Source organism: Pseudonaja textilis, chromosome 1 (genome assembly GCF_049901715.1).
Source record: "Pseudonaja textilis isolate UNSWEBS1 chromosome 1, rPseTex1.2, whole genome shotgun sequence".
Lineage (NCBI taxonomy): Eukaryota > Metazoa > Chordata > Lepidosauria > Squamata > Elapidae > Pseudonaja > Pseudonaja textilis.
In genome coordinates, this window is record NC_141990.1 from 269,294,959 (window position 1) to 269,309,166 (window position 14,208).

Below are 14,208 nucleotides of genomic sequence, written 5' to 3' on the forward strand. Positions count from 1 at the left end.
TGGTTGGGGGTTAGCCGTGTTCTGATTGGTTGGAGCGTGTTCTGTTCAGGTGGGGGCTTGGTTGTGCTCAGGTTAGTCTTAGTTGCTGGGGGATTTGAGCTGGTGAGTTGTGATCTTGCTGTTTGGCTTCTAGTTCATGGTCCTGCTGCATCTTCATAGTGGGTGTCAGTTTGCTTCATGTATGGCTCGGAAGGGTTTGAAGTGGGTAGTGATGCAGCTGCAGTGTCTCTGCAGCTGCATCACTACCCACTTCAAACCCTCTGAGCCATACATGAAGCAAACCGACACCCACTATGAAGATGCAGCAGGACCACGAACTAGAAGCCAAACAGCAAGATCACAACTCACCAGCTCAAATCCCAGCAACTAAGACTAACCTGAGCACAACCAAGCCCCCACCTGAACAGAACACGCCCCAACCAATCAGAACACGGCTAACCCCCCAACCAATCAGAACACAGCCAAACCCCTACCAATGAGAACACACCCCACCCAATCAGAACACAGCCAAGCCCCCACCCAATCAAGTCCCACCCCCACTGGCAGTTAAAAGGAGGAAGCAGCTGCAATCTCACATTACTCTGAGAAGCACAGAGCCGGAGACAGAAGCCTGAAGATGATGAATGAGACTTCATCAAACGTTGCCTAGATACTTCAATCTTACGCGGAGAAAACCCGAACAACCAAAGATCCACATATAAATACCATGAGAACCTCAGAAAACATATATATATATTAACAACAAACATAAACATAAACCCAAAACATAAAACCTTCTTTCCATTGTGTGTCAGTTGATACAAATCTTCTTGTGCACAATATCGAAATCCTTCCCTTCTAAATACATTAAAGTTTATATTACATAAATATGCATATTGTATTATATTATTATAAACTACTTATTGGATTTTACTTATAAACTACATCATCCTTTTCGAGCAAATTTCTGTGTTTTTTTTTAAATATCTCAATTCATAATATCATTCATTTCATTATACTCCATTGTAACATATCATATTGCCTTATCTTTACTCTATCATATTTAGGAGATATTCTGCTTTCTTAACTCAGGCAATTGTTTTAAGAGGTAGTCCTAGGTAGTCCTCAACTAACAACAGTTCGTTTAGTGACCATTCAAAATTACAACGGCACTGAAAAAAGTGACATGACCATTTTTCACACCTACGTCTGCTGCTGCTGCATCGCTGTGGTCACGGGATCAAAATTCAGATGCTTGGCAACTGACTCACATTTATGACAGTTGCAGTGTCCAAGGATCATGTGATTCCCCTTTTGCAAACTTTCTGACAAGCAAAGTCAGCGGGGAAGCTAGATTCATTTAACAGCCAGATTACTAACTGCAGTGATTCACTTAACAACGGTGGCAAGAAAAGTCGTAAAATGGAGGGCAAAACTCCCTTACCAAATGTCTCACTTAGCAACGTAACTTTTAGGCTCAATTGTGGCCGTTAAGAGAAGGACTACCTGTACCTCCAAAAGCCTTACATTTCTGGATCTCTCTATTTAAAGCAGACCAAAATACAGGCACTCCTGGTTTAGCAACTCAGCTTGGTCATTAAGTGTAGATGTCGCTAAGTCAAATCGTGACTGTCTTTAAGATTTTGCTTCTGATTTCCTTTGCTTTACAAACCTGCAGGTGTCAAATATGCCAGGACTACTGGAAGCATTACTTTTTCAACACTGCTGTCTAACTGCAAACAAGCACTGTAACAAGGCAGTTGCTAAATGAGGACTGCCTGTGCTGCCTCCAAGGTTAAAAATAGATTTCCTTAAGGCATAAGCTGTTTTAAATCATGGCTTCTTAAAGTTTAGAGCACTTGAACAGAATTCAACCGTGGCCTGTTTTATATCTATAAAACGCTAAAACCCAAAGCACTAATCCAAGGCAGAGAAACCACAAGCCTCACGCAATTCCCAGATCCATTTCTACAACTTTAGAATCCTCAGGATCACACAGTTCTGTGACAAATCACAGATAATGGATAGTATTTTTCCCTAGACCTTCAAAATTAGGCAACTTAAATCCATATACCGACTTAGCATGTGGAAGCAAACAACCCATAGTCAAATTCAATCACTCAAAGGTTTGTTTGTTTGTCTGTTTGTGAGCAGTCTGTTTATTTGTACATCATCTGCTTCCTGGTGCCCCTGGGACAGTCACAAAGTAAAAATACAGAAAATGAACAAGGCATAATAAAAATAATACTAAAGAAAACAAGGGGGCCAAAAGGTGGCAAAACTGGGTAACAATGAAAAATGTATGCATACTACACAGAAGAAGCTTCAGCACCCTAGTCAAGTCTTCAAGGCCCTTTGAAATCCCAGCAGGGTGGGAGCTATCCAGTCAGAGAGAACCTCATTTTAGAGAACAGGCACTGGGAAGAACAGAAAAAAGCATGCTTCCAAGGTCCCCAAAGATAACATTGTTTAATCAAACAATGGAATGTACCAACCATTAAACTGAATCAGTTGGGTACATTCAATGGGAGACAGACATATACAGTAACTAGCAGGGTACCCATACTTCGCTACGAAACTATGTGAAGGGGGGGAAATTGTGCCTCTGCCTACCAGCATCCATCGGTATTCATCTGGCTAGTGTCCTGTCAGTGTGTGTGGGTTGAGGGCTGTTTGGAAACTGAAACAGTATTTTTTGCTGTGTGAGGAAGGAGACAGTAAGGACCCTGGGCGTGGCTTAGCTCAACTGCAGTTGGAACAAATTTCTTTTCAGATGGGGAGAGTTGAGGGCTGTTTGGAAACTGAAATAGTATTAGCTGTGTGAGCAAAAAGGAGACAGCAAGGAGCCTGGGCGTGGCTTAGCTGAACTGCAGTTGGAAGATATTTCTTTTCAGGTTGGGAGGGGGAGTAGAACTCCTTAGCATCAGAGCATGTTAATAATAATATAGGAAATACTAATGCTCTGACGATCATTTCAAAGAATCCTTTCTTAGTGAGCACCTAGAAGCCAGGAGGAACACATGTGCCAAATTCCAAATTTGTAGGCTTTACCGTTCTGGAGATTTTGTGATAAGTGCTTTTTCACTTTTATTTATATATATATATATAGTAGAACTATACTAATAAACTATTCCAATTTTATTCCTCTTACAAAGCCCTAGCTGATTACCAGTATTAGTTCTATGCACCCAAATGTTTAGATTCTTCATAACTTTTTGAACCGATTGCATGTTGCACAATGCTAAAAGATAACTTTGGAACTTAGATTTTGAGCTGGGCCTGAAAGAAGGCTAAGTATTCATTAGGCAGATTCACAATGCGGTGTATTATATACTGGGAAAACCAGTGTGAAAACAGAGTAACTGAGATCCTGCTTTCTGGAACTCCTGTTCTGAGGACGATCCGAATAGAGTAGGCCTGTCAAATGGCAGCCTATGAGCCGGATAGGGCTGGTGCAGGCCACGCCCACCCCAGCTCTCCAAGGACAAAAAAGCATCATGATACTTCAGGATACGGCCCTGCGATGCGAACGGGTTTGACACTCCTGCAATAGAGGTTTCTAGCTATACGTATTCTCTAGTCTCTTTCCAGTGTAAGCAGTTTCCATTTTCTCAGAGGCATAATACTTTTCAAGTTTAGAGATTACCATCAAAAAAAAGCAAGAGCAATACAACTATCAATGAAGCCCTGGTCCAGGCACCTTCAAAGAGGTGTATAAACAGCAGGAAAGATCAACACTGGATAAGTTGATCTCCAACTCAACTATTGAGCTGAAGGCATAAGGGGAAGTCCATTTAATTATTCCCAGCTTCATAATGCAAAGAGTGCCAATGGGTTCTTTCCTCCTTCTAAATTGTTGCCACTCCCAGATAATCACTAACACTTAGCTAAAGGTTGCACATATGCATTAAGGTTAATTAAACATAATACCAACCCTAATAAGAATGACTTGATAACACAACTTGGATCTGGCCTCTTTTCAAGTGTGCACAAGACCACACAAGGAAACTGATTGCAATACAATACCAAGGCTGTCTACAAGCTTTCCCTTTACAAAGGCGAATAACCACAACAAAAGAAAGAATGGATGAATTGTGTGAAGAGAAACAGAAGGAATTTGAAAAGCGTACTTTAACATAATCTTTGGGGTCATCTTGGACCGCAGTGCTGACTCAATTTACCTCCAGCATAGGTAAACATGTGTAACTCAATGCTTCTAAACTAAACGGTCTAATACATCTGGAAAAATTAGAGATGAAGAAAATGTTATTAGAGAAAATGTTATTACAACTAAAAGAATGCAACTACAGGTAGACCTTGACATAGAGCAATTTGTTTAGTGATCGTTCAAAGTTAGAATGGCACTGAAAAAAAACTGATTTTTCACACTTACAACTGTTGCAGCATCCCCCCAAGTTCATGTAATCAAAATTCAGATGTCTGGCAACTGACTCATAGTTTATGAAAGTTGCTGTGTCCCCGGGTTCATGTGATTCCCCTTTTGTGACCTTGTGACAAGCAAAAAATAAGGGGAAGCCAGATTCACTTGTGTTGCTAACTTAACAACTGCAGTGATTCACTTAACAACCGTAGCAAGAGAAGTCATAAAATGGGGCAAAATTCACCTAAACAAATATCTCATTTCACAACATAAATTGTGGACTCAATTGTGGTCATAATTCGAGGACTACTTATACAATGTATGGTATTAAAGTATATACCATTGTCCATACAGAATGTTGGGCTTGCATAGTAGATTTTGCATAGAAACAGGCGTCTGATGGATTTACCTATATCAGTGGTTCCCGACCTTTCCAGCTTGGGGGCCAGGCCAAGCGCGCGCGGGTGTGTGTGTGTGTGTGAGAGAGAGAGTGGTAGAAGCATGTGTGCGCACACAGCTCCATTTGTGCAAGTCTTTTGCAGGAGTAAAGCTTCACTTCGCAGGTGAGCACTCTCCCCTTGTGCAAGTGGAGTTTCGTATGGCAGTGCAAGTGCCCCCCACTCATGCAAGTGGAACTTCACACATGCATGCTTGCCCATCTCTCCTGCAGCCTGATTTCAAACAGGAAGTGGGCCGCGGACCACTATAGTCATTTCACTTTCACACCAGCTCTTAAGAATAAAAATTTACTTCTCCTTCAACTGCTCTTAGCAGTTCTTCTCAATTTTTTGGCAGCCAAAGCATACAGCTGAAGCGAAGGGAGAACGAAGCCAGCACAGGAAACCTTCTGCAACGTCTACTTCCCAGGGCCAGGCCATCTCTTACTTCTTTGCACGTGGACCACAGGCTTACCACGTAATTGACTCACCTCCTCCTCGGTGTACTCATGGTGAACCTTTCCTCCTCCACACTGGCTGCAAGCGGTGGAGTCCTGCAACCCAGCATTTGCAAGCTAGGGCGTTCCTTCAGCAAAGGCTGAAAAGCTCTCTACTTGTGAGTTCAAAAATATCTCTGACACACATGTATGTGCACACACATACACACGCACAAAAACACACACCCTCTGTCATGGAAAAGGTCTGCTTCAAAGGCAACTGATGCTGTACTTGCATTTGGTCTACTAGTCGGAGAAAATGTCACATGGCAGATACTCTAGGCCAGGGGTGTCCAACCTTGGCAACTTTGGGAGATTCCTCAGCCGCAAGGCTGAGGACTTCGGAACTCCCAGTCTTAAAGTTTCCGGTCACTGCTCTAGGCTGTGAAAGAACCTCAATCAGGCAAAAGTAAAAAACATTCTCTTTGTGTGTTGCTTATTTACAAGTTGCACCAAGCCCCACAGTAAGTCCTGATTGTATATGAGGCTGCAACTTTTTCTCTGAGGGGAAAAAACTAAGGTATGTTGTGTCAGGTAATAGCAAAACAATGCCCCCAAACAGTAACCATAGAAGGTACAAATTGTAGAATTGTATGAACCAAGTTTTTCCCTTAAACCAATTCTCCTCCCCCTCCCCACCCCAGTATAGCATGTTAATTCTGCCCTCAGGTCACTTGTGGAGATGAATCAGGAAATCTCCTCTCTCTGCTTTGATTTCTCTACCAAGCAGCAGAAACTTCTTCAATGCTGCTAACCCTTTCTAACCCACATGGATCACTTTCATTTTCTTTTCTTTCTACAGTTACAGAATGTGGTTTCTAAGGCTGACAGCTTTGCCCAAACCAGCACATTTGCAATTAAAACAAACAACCGTCCCTGGAGTTCCTGAAGGATTAATGCAGCCTTTAGAAGCCAAGGCAGGCCTTCATTTTGTCAGAACACCTCTATAACAGTTAATCAAACACACCAGGGAATCAATGCTTCCTAGTTTCTGCTCCTGGATTTTGTGGGATATTTTCCCCAAAGTTGGAACTTCTCTTGAAATCATTACTCCAGCCACTGTCCTTCATTATTGGTTTTAGTTGCTGAGGTGATGAAAGTGTTAGCCTAGGTCCGTGATGGCGAAACTATGCATGCCGGAAGTGGCACACAGTCATTACTACTGGCATATGAGCCCTCGCCCAGAGCAGGTCTACTGCGCATGCGTGAGTGCCGCCCACCCAATAGCTGATTGTCTGGTATTTGGTACGCATGTGCAGAGATGCACAGTGGGGGATCGCTCATGCATGCACAGAGTTGCGCGGCACACAGGGTCACACTCATGCGCAGGGGGCAGGGGGAACCGTGCGCATTGCCTTCTGGGTGCTGGCATGCGAGCGTGAGTGCAATTATCAGCACAGGAGCCCAAAAAGGTGAGCCACCACTGGCCTAGGTTCAAGTCCACCCTTCAGCACAGAGACTCATGGTGTGACTTTGAGGCATTAATTGACTTTCAGGACAACCAATCTCACAGTTTTTAAAAAATTGTACAAATATCGTCAGGGCCTGGAAAACTTACCTTTCCCCAAAGAAATGTTGATATCATGCAGAGTCATTTTGTTTGTACCACGCGCTGAGAAAATAGGCCTGACAGCTCAATTCTGTGTGTTGTTACATTCAGGAATTAATTATACACAAGCCAGAATAACAGCTGACAGCACATTCCCCCAAAAGAAATGATTTTTTCATGCATACAATCTTAAATACTAACATACATGTATTTATGGGCAAATATCAATGATTAAATAAGTTACAAATAGTAATAAATATACTTTAAACACTGGATTCCGCTCCCCTCCAATTTTTCTTCTATAGCTGGCACTTTCCAATTTATAAATTCTTTTCCAAGCACACACACACAAAAAAAACCCATAAAGTGATTTTTATAGTAATCTAAGGCATGGATATAAAAGATTTCTTCTCAAAACATTGCATATGGCTTTCCTTAATTTATAAGCTAGTGTAATTCCTGAAGCTTTTCTCCAAATCTTACACAATTGGTCAATTCAGAACAATTGCATTAAATTGCATGAAAACCTAATCTTTAAAATAAAAATACGTAAGTGAATTTTTTTTCCAATACAAATTTACTATATACCAGCGGTTGCCAACCGGTGGGCTACAGCCCACTGGTGGGCCATGAGAAAATTTTGGTAGGCTGCAGAGAAATCTCATCCTCAGAGCACCCCCACCCCCCAAAGCAATTAATCCAGGCTGTGCAGAAACACAAGGCTGAGCCGCCCACATGGCCCACGGGAACCCTCCCCGCCCACTCACTTCTTACCCGACAAACTTGCCTGCTAAATTGCTATTTTTCCTTTTTCCGGCAATCAGCTGTTCTGCTGTGCCGGGAGATTTAGATTAGCTAGGAAGCAGGAAATGGTTGGATTTCTTTCTTTCTAGCTAGTCTTTAGATCTTCGGCTCTGCTTTTAAGCACAGCTGAACTTCCCTTAGGACTGAATGTTCTATTATTCAGCGCAGACTCATGGCAAGCAATGTGACAGACTTGAGCTAGCCGATGGCAGATAGATAGATCACTGAATGATTCTGTGAACAACTCAATCTGCTTGCCTGCTTTGCCTAATTTTGGGTAAAAGTTGCTCTTTTTATATAAAAAATTCAATATTTACATACAGAGTGTGTTGAATTAATTTTATGAGTTTGCTTGCAAATTTTATGTGACAGACTGAGCTAGCCAATGGCAGATAGATGGATCTCTGAATGAATCTGTAATTCTGTGAGCAACTCAATCTGCTTGCCTGCTTTGCCTGATTTTGGGTAAAAGTTGCTCTTTTTTATAAAAAAATCAATCTTTATATAAATATTTATAATATTTACATACAAGCCATGCCCAGCCAGTCACATAACCAAGCCACACCCACAAATTAGGCCACGCCCACAGAACTGGTTAGTGGTCCCTGGGATTTAAAATTATGAGTTTGGTGGTCCTTGAGGTCCAAAAGGTTGGCAACCCCTGCTATATACTATAATACATAACTATGACACAAAGAAAACAACCTAGGTTTGGCTCTCCTTTAGGCTAATAAAATCATTGCATATGGAAGAAATATGTAATACTTTGGTAGGGAAAATATTTTTTTCTCCTTGAGGCCTGGAATTACGTTGTATCTGCAAGGCTGTGCCAAGGAAGAAGAGATCCTAGCAGGCAAGTCATAACAATAAAATCCTGCTGCAAAAAACTTTTTAAGAGTATACAATAAAAAAGAAACGGTTACTTATTATAAAGGTGAATAAACATCACTGAGCTATAACTTGCTTTACTTCAGCTGAGCCCAACTGAATAAACAGGATCAATGCATAAACCCTGCTTTGCTTTAGAGCTATAAGGCTCAATTTGAATGTGAAACCAAAGCTTGCTATTGGCTCAATACTTTCTACTTCAGGCTAGCCACTTGATGGGTAAGGAGGACAATATTCTTGGATTATTTCTGGTTTGTTTTCATGCCTCCAGTGGACTCAACCTGTGGTCAGTGGACCCCTGGGAGGGGGCACAATGTCGTTACAGGGGGGTCCGCGAAAGTTGAAGAAATGTTATGATTTAAATTTTGAGTTAAGTCTTGGTGGTTCCTGGGCACCACCAAAAGGTATTTAAAGCATGATGAAGAAAAAGTTGAGAACTACTGCTCTAAACAATCTGTGGAGATGCAAAGGCAAGATAGTACAGGTGGCTCTCAACTCATGACCATGATGGACTGCGGAATTACAGTGGTAAGTTGTGGTCATAAGAGAAGGCATCCTATGACCAGATTCAAAATTATGTTTTTGAATCAAAAAAGTCAGTTTTTACAATGGCGGTTAAGTGGCCATGACTACTGTTAAGGAGACACTACAGTTGTTAAAGGAATCCATTTTCCCCAATGGGTGTGGTGGTAGTTGTTGTTTTTGTCAGAAACTGGAAACCGGCCCAAACTGCTGCAAATGGTTGTCACATGACTATGGGACTTTGCAGCAACTCTATAGAGAAGTTAGCTACTAAGCTCCCAAAATGTGAATACATATTTGTGTGTGTGTAGCTATCATAATATCAAAAAACGGGTCACAAGTAGCTCAGGGGAGGTCTGCTGTAACTTCCAACAGTCACTGACTTGTTGGTTGTAACTCAAGGACTATCTATAAACCATGATTTTAACAAAGCACAGTTGAGAAGTGAACTCAATGGAAATGTAATACATGGAAATAGCAGATTTGATAGGAATGAACCTATTAGATGATCTGGACAGGCATTATTTCTCACCCAAACTTCATAGACTGTTGTCCTGATGAAAGTTTTGTGAGGGATTGAAATATGAAGAAAATTTCAAATTAGTTTTTCCTCAGGTATGAAACACATGTTTTGCACTTGAAATGGGTGGTTCTAAGCAATTCAAAAGTGTTTAAACTTATAAAAATATTTTGTTCTGAACACATAAGACTTCTGAAGTGATCAAAACTATGCCAAATGGAAAAAAATGCTTCCCATTAAAAACAACTGTTTTGAACATGAAATGTTGGGGTTCAAATTTGAAATGTTTTGCATACCACAAGGGGAAACCGGTATGCCATTCTTTGGGAAGAAAAGGCATAATTAAACATTACACAGGAGAATGAGTTTTACATTCTCACTTGAGTCTTTTGTCAGCCATGTAATTTGCCAAGCCAATTCTCAGTCTGAATCTCCCTTATGAGGAAAATATTGATATGTTTTACTAGGTTTTTCTAAGATAGCAGAGATGTTATATATTCCAAAGCAATTTCCATTCAGTTCAATGGGAATCATGAGAAAGTTTGTACATAACAGTGAGTTACTATGATTATGACTCAAACTGAGAAAACGTGGCACTTTTATTTTAGCACAATTGCTTTGGGTACATATCGTATTCCAGCATATCTGAAGGAGCAACTTTTAAATTTCATCATTCAGAATACTATACAGTCTATTACAAGAATTTTTTTACTACCTGAAGAGAAACTTACGTTTTAAGGGTTCCATTGGGCAACATATCAAAATTCAGATTCTCTTTGTTTTCATTTTTGCTGAGTACACTAATTAAACTTAACCAATTGCCACATTACCCTTGCTTCTATTCACTGCTTAATTTGCAAATCAACTATTTTTGCTAAGAGAAGAAAAGTTTCAATTTACAACTGATATTTATGCCTTAAGATTGAACTGTCATTATTTTGTTGTTCCAGAACATAAGGTGCACCTTGATATGCCCAACAAATACAAGTAACTAATATGTTTACTCATCATTTTTCATTATGAGATCAAGTCTAAGTTGCAGATAACATTGCCACAACATATGCTTGTCTTTTTTTAATTGTTTCTCCACTGTTCCCTGCATTTTCTACCACTTAGCTATAGAAAAATCTTTAAGCATGAATGCTTCAAAATGTATTTGTGTTTACATTTTGATTAGTTCTAATAAAAAGCGATGCCTAGATATAGACTTTTTTGCCCCATGGATCTGCAGAATTTATTGTGAATATTTGAATTTGTTTTTATTTACCTGATTTCTTTAGACAACCATTTCAACAAATGACTCTAGGTTGTGTACATCATAAAAATATAAAACAATACAGAACAAATACATATGGTCACCAAGTAAACTATTGCCATAGATGTTAATACAGTCAAGAAATGTGGCCCTTTAACATAGCCAGGGCATCAGGCCCACAACCAACCAGGCCTTCATGGCCTTATTTATTATACAAGGGTTGGGGTAATCATGACCTCTGAAGGAAGAATTGTTCCAGAATGTTCCTATCATGTAAAATGAACAGTTACAGTGATGTATCCCAAAATAGTGCCCCAAGAACTTTCATTTTTTTGTTTGTTCTTATTTAGCAAAGATCTCCAGAGATCCTGTTTATTTTCCCTGCTGTGTTGCAATATTATTGAATATGCTTCCCTTCTGCAGCTAGATATTGATTTTATTCAACATTGTTTTGATTGCAGATCCTTTAGCTTGATGTGTAAACTACCATGGTATAAAATTTTGGCATATAAACAAGAAGTAGGTCATGTTTGGAGTTAAAATATTTGCCAAAATTACACAATTTAAACAGCATCCCTTCACATTAACTCTCCTAGAGTTCTAGAAGTTGTTCCCTCAGTTTTGAAAAACAATCCTGAAAAATAAACCCTGCTCTTAATTATTATATTCTATTTAATCTCCACAGATCTTCTATTTCAATCATGAGGGTTCAGGACCCTACCTCTAACAACATTATGCTTCATTTGCTGCCCATCTGTCAAAGAGCCTCCCGCAATCTTCCTTCTCCATTTCAACTGCTATTCTAGTTATTCCTAATTATGTTGATAGGCAGAAGCAGGCTTATATATACCCTTACAATGCAATCCTATATATGTTTACTCAGGAGCAACTCCAAGTATGCCCACAGCACTTAATTGAAAACAATAAATGCACACAAAACAGGAAAGGATGGTATTAACCATAGTAAGACAGCCACTGTACAATCTCCCCATTCCTGGGACCCCTCAGGCCTGATGATACCAGAGCCATGTCTTGAGGGACTACAGAATATGGAAAGGGATAGAGTTAATCATACTGGGGGGGAGGAGATTCTACGAGGCCATCATTGTGTCTGAGAAGACCATCCCTCCTGGGACTGCCAGATGTAATTGCATGGCAGATGGGACCCGCAGCAGGTCTTCTCTGCCAGAACTGATGGGGAAACGCGGAAAAAGCAAAGTAATCAAGAAAAAGCAGCCCCTCAGATAGCCCCTAACCCATGCCATGAGATTCCAGTGAAATCCTAAATAAGCAGGCAAAGAAGTTGATTTCTGTACAAACCCTTTAAAAACCAGGATCTCTTCCTTCAAAAGCTGTACCGTATATACAGGTAATCCTTGACTTATAACAATTTATTTAGTGACCGTTTGAAGTTACAACAGCACTGGAAAAAGTGACTTATAACAGTTTTTCACACTTACGACCCTTGCACCCATGGTCACGTGAATAAAATTTGGATGTTTGGCAACTGGGTTCCTATTTATGACGGTTGTAGTGTCCCAGCATCATATGATCACTTTTTGCAACCTTCTGACAAGCAAAGCAAATGGGGAAGCCAGAGTCACTTAACAACCGTGGAACTAACTTAACAGATGCAGTGGTTCACGTAACAACTGTGGCAAGAAAAGTCGTAAGATGGAGCAAAACTCACTTTAACAACTCTCTTGTTTAGGAACAGAAATGTTGGACTCAGTTGTTGTCATAAATCAAGGACTACCTGTACAGAAACATAAAATAAGTAATAAAACTACCTGATAATGTTTTAACATGTCTAACATAAATAAAATATTATCCTAATTCACACATCCTACTATTCCATGTTTTTCTATGGCATAATAATTTAGCTAAATAATTTAGCTAAATAATAATTTGGCTAAATAACAAAAATCAAACCAATTTAGGGCAAGGCAGAATATGTCAATCTAGTCATTCTCTTCAAGGATTGGGATAAATGCATTTTTTGTACCATTTGATTTCCTCCTCCACCTTAGCAAAGAAACTAATAGGTTAGATATTAAAAGAACCATGTTAATTACCACTTAAATGATCACTTGTGCCAAGTAAGAGTCACACCCCAGGCACTGAAACATTCACACGTAAACAATAAGCTCCAAAAGGTTTATATAAAGACTGCAGGGTTGAAGCAGATTGATAAAACAATATCCCTATGCGAAGCACTTTTATGACTTACTGGCAAGATTATAATATTTCACTTGGTTCTACTATCATCATATCAAATTCCAGATAATTTGTATGGAACTAAAACTCATTCTAGTTGAAGTTGCTTAGTCTTCTTCTTAACTGCAAACTTAGCATGGGTTAGATTAGAATATTAATATATGTATGGACTATCATGGTCAAGTAGTGTAAAAAGATCATATAGTAGATTGATCTGGAAGAGGCCGGTAGTAAAAACATAGTCCACATATAAAAGATCCAAGATTCAATCTCTGCTAATTGCTAGATCAAATAATACCATGAATTAAGACTTTTGCTTGAAGCATTACCCCTGTTAATACAATTTTTTTAAAAAAACATGCTAAGGAATACCCAGGCTCATATGCTTTCTCCTTTCCTATCATATACTGAGAAACTGTACTATATACATTTGTCCCATATCAGCAGAAATTCCTAAATAACTGTACCTTGGACATTAATGATCCACAGAGATCTTCCAGATGGCCCCCTCCAGTCAGCTGGCTCACCACTCAAGTTCCTGACTCCCCAAATTCAGTACCTGTCACTCCTCTGATGTTTCACAGCTCTTCCATGACGTCATCATATAATCAAGTGTTCTTTCTCTGTGAAGATCCTTCCCTGATAGAAAAGACTTATTACTCAGGAAAGTTCTACTGAAGAACATTCCCGCCCAGCAAGTTTGTGCTAACAGATGTTACTATTAGATGGCAATTATGATATGGGGTATATAAATTAATACTAATATTTAATTCTGCATTAAATTTGGGGGTACAAGACTGAGAAATAAAAAGCTTTTAAAACTGGAGAGACTGGGAAAAGACACACAAATGCAGCTAATTTCCATTACTTTTCCCACAATAATTATATTATTAATCAAAAAACATGCATTTGCATGGTTTAAAGCTGAAAATAAAGGGGATAGTTGTTTATTGGGCAGTCCTTGCATTTTCCAAATATTTAATGGTGAGAATTGCCGAAAATTTGAGAATTGCTGCCAGAGAGAATCTGTAATTGAGGACTCTGTTGGATTATACCATAGGACCCATTTAATTAGGATTCTGCTGCCACCATAACCAACCAGGTTCTTTTAGAAAGAACATCCATAAACAAGACACAAATACAATAGCGTAACCTCATT

At 39.6% G+C, this 14,208-nt stretch overlaps 1 protein-coding gene across 3 annotated transcripts in view; it reads right to left on the reverse strand.

The window, feature by feature from the left end:
• MIDEAS (mitotic deacetylase associated SANT domain protein) overlaps positions 1–14,208 on the reverse strand; it is a 75,954-nt gene that overhangs the window by 29,292 nt on the left and 32,454 nt on the right. The gene's annotated exons all lie outside the window — the stretch shown is intronic.